The following is a 3,900-nucleotide window of genomic DNA, read 5'->3' on the forward strand; positions in this document are numbered from 1 at the left end:
ACACACACACGCAATCTAACACACGACTTTAGTGCTGTAAACTACACGACTTTAGTGCTGTAAACTACACAACCGAAAAACTAATGTTTTTATTCATCCATCGTCCAACATCGTACATTGAAATCCTTTCAGTTTCAGACTACTCTTTGCTCTTTGGTTCCTTTTTTTTTATCTCTGAGATGCCTTTCGCAAATAGTGTAGTGATATAGGGAGCGCTGGAGTACCCAGTACTTCACAGTGGAGTGTTGGTTGAGAGGATCTAACATGATAGTATTGTTATAAGGTATCACTCTTTTGTTGTTTTACCTTCTCTTCTAACCAACTGGTTTTACCAAGTACTGTGAAGTTCCATTTTAGATAGAAACACGCAATCGTTTCAGGTGGCTCTGTTGCCTTTATCACGAAAAAAAGGCGATCGAGTCGGGCGATCGGCCGATCCAGCTGTAGTGGGCACCCCACGTTTAACAAGCGATCCTGGGCAAAGATGCCAGTTGGTGTATGTTTGTTAAAGTCGGTTTTGTGGTCGGGAGATGTGATCTTGTATCAAAATGCAGTTGCGAGAAACGTCTTTGAGCTGTTTTCACATGTCATTGTTTCCACAATAATTTCATCAGCATTAGATCTTCATCATGTACGATTGAGAAACCGTCTCAACAGAGAGGGAACGTTACACAAGGTGAATTTTGGATGCTGAACTCCTGGACCAAGGACAGCCAAATAAAGGAACGGAATCCCGGCATGCTCTTCGCACCTGGCCTCAACGTGGAGAACTGGTCAGATACAGACTTCACCATAAGGGACCACCTTGACAGACAGCCCTGATTTTTGAAAAATCAGAAAAAAAGTCAGCAAGGAATGTTTCAAAATTGTTTACTCTGATATTGTTAATGGGTTACCAAAGCGTGCTGCAATGCTTCCTAAAGAGGCAAAACCATCACGTGCTGCATGGAAATCCTCCGATAATTTTAGTCAAATTTGCGGTTTTTTATCGACTTGTGTGCGACACCACGGACATTCCTCAGTTTAAATTTATGGTGCACGTCATAAACAGACGTACGATTTCGAACTGTGCTCACGTTGGTGGCAATATAAGCCACCGTTTGAGCAAAATCCAGTATCGTGCCACCAAGACGAAAGCTGAGAGGCTTTGATCGTGCCAAAGCTATGGCATGGCTGCAGGATGGAGTTGGAGCCCGAGAAGTTATCAGAAGGTTTGCAGTGTCACACTATGTCATTGTCAGCCTGAGGCAGCGCCATCAAGCCACTGGATCAGTCCAAGAATGCCCACGTGCAGGTTGACCCAAGAAGACCACTTGGAGTGTTTGCAAGTGGTCCTTAACTTATGTTGAAGTCTGTAGAAGGTTAATCTTGTAAGGTATTGGTGTGCATTTACACCAATGTGTCTACAGCAGACACGATCCAGAATTAAGACATTTCACGAAAGCAAAAACCCAATGTCAGTATTTCTCTGTGGCCTGGAATTGTCTCCTCAAACTCCAGGGATGATGGATGTGCATAAAACCTGATAATTCAACTCAGTGTGTCCGGCATGACATCCCTGGACCCTAGAGCCCGTTGACCCTCACAGCAGACATATGGCTTGCACCATCCAGAAAACTCTGAAAAAAGTTCAAGCATTTCTGCTCGTAGTGATCCTTCCGGGAACCTAATCCCACAGCAAACTGTAATACCTCTCGAACTGAGATGACAGACTTGCATTAAGGGCAGCAGTTTAGAGCAGCAATGTTGGAGCTGCCATATCAAGAGGCCAACGTCCCTGACTTTCCTTCAAGACCATCAGCTCACGCACATATTATGTCAACAGCTTCCCTCAATGAGGAGATCAGACAGAAGAGAAGCCGCCCCCATCTACGGTTTCATGACTGGTTGCTGTGGTCTTCGTGCACAGTTGGACATATTGCCACCGACCAACACTACAATATGTGCATAGAGTCAGTCGGACCAGACTCTGCTCTCGGCACGTCAGAATTTCGCACTGTCTACACCTCACAGGACAGAGATCTGGCACGAGAGAGCGGACACGAATAATATATCGTGGGAAACAACGACTGACCTGGAGAAAAGGGACCGCATACATCCTACACAATTCGTGGCTTAAGTCTTAATATCTAGTAAGAGAATTGAAATCAATAGTGAAGGTCCCTTTCAAGATACGACTATTTCTCTTGCTGACGAATCCTGAGATGTTCTACTCAGTATTCAGTTGTCAGCCTACCAAGGATGCCTCTCGCTGAACCAACGTTCTTTAAAGGATGAAGCCTTCCTTTCACTCGAGGTGGCGTCGCGGCCTGCGCATAGATGCCATACACAAATCAGGGTCTTGTTTTTTTTTCACGTCTCCATGCCTTCTTTAATTCAACGTACTCTAAGTGGTATCTGTGATGTAAGGGTCTGACGTGAGTTCAAGTCCTTCTTGAGGAAGTCAACTATATCGCGTATCCTCAGCCAGCTGCCTCTGCCGGGTTGGCTCCGACGGGCACGGTCGAAGCAGTCAAAATTGTCCTAAATGAAGTTGATATTGTCTGCAAGGGCGTAAAACAGTAACGATTTCTTATAGCGTATGACAACACGCTACTGTATCAATACCACGCAACTGCAGATAGTTACACTTATCACAGGTAGCTCATACAGTGTGGCCAAGGTCAAGTAACAGTAGTGTGATTGTGACGAACGTCATTGATTTGCGTCATTGGGACAGGATTTTAGACTGGTCTTTTCTCCTTCGGTTTTTTTGTGATGAACGAGTCCCTCCAACTTGTTGAACAGGACGTATAATTTAAACTCGATAGACAGTATCCCATGTGATGGCCGAGTTTCAGGCACAGAGGGAACGATATGTGGCGGTGTGTTGCGCCTCGTACTCGTAGACATGATAATTCAAATTTGTTCATACATTTAATTTAGAAAATAAGCGTTTGAGAACTTTTGAAAAGAGTTACATGTATAACACACAATGAATGGCATCTACTGGAAGAATATTATCCAGTATGAATGCTTCGCAGCTGACCAAAGCCTGTTGTGTCTGTCATACTTCCACTGGTATGTCTGTTGGAAAAGAGATTGGCTACATTACGCAGCTCTCAGTAAAACATGATCAAGTTTATGATTCAGACAAAGAGCTCTCTCTTCATATCATTTAGACAATAACTTGTTGTTAGAGGAAATCCGATATAAATATATATCCTCGAATAGATTGTTCACATTGCAGACAGTCAGTGAAGCTTCATAGCCTGCCAGTAGTTGGAAAGCTCGACAAAATAGATGACAAAATTCCCAAACCGCCGTCACGTCAGGAAGAGAGGATTCCCTCACTGATATCCACAACGAGGTTGGGGTTTTCCATTCCGATCTGCATCTGGAGACAAATATAACTGTACAGTTTGCGCCAAGCCTCGCTGACCTCTTTGGTGTAGCCTTCTCCGAGAACAGCCCCAAGCCCTACGTGCATGGAGGGCCACATTCGCTTAGGGGAAAAAGAGAACAGAAAGGTCGTCAATAACGTAGTAAACATAGATTTAAAACAAATGTTTACAAAGTTGAGAGACCAACAACAATACCAACAACCTGCATTTTAATCGAAATTATTTCGTTTCCTATTCCGCCTCAAACTTTTCAATATCTTTTACTACCGGCACTGAAGAGATCACCCATTCCTACATCATTAATAGGCCCATTGCTTGAATAAACCACAGAATCAACGGTTCAGTTTCCCATTTTCCCCGACCAACCAAATTGTACGTCTATAAAACAAAACTATGAATTTTTCAACCCCCTCCTTCTCTCCCTCCTCCTTTGCATCATCCTCATCATCATCCTCGTCTTTTTGCATCATCATCATCATCATCATCATCATCATCATCATCATCATCATCATCATCA

The sequence above is a fragment of the Aplysia californica genome, unplaced genomic scaffold (assembly GCF_000002075.1).
Source record: "Aplysia californica isolate F4 #8 unplaced genomic scaffold, AplCal3.0 scaffold00549, whole genome shotgun sequence".
NCBI classification, from domain to species: Eukaryota; Metazoa; Mollusca; class Gastropoda; order Aplysiida; family Aplysiidae; genus Aplysia; species Aplysia californica.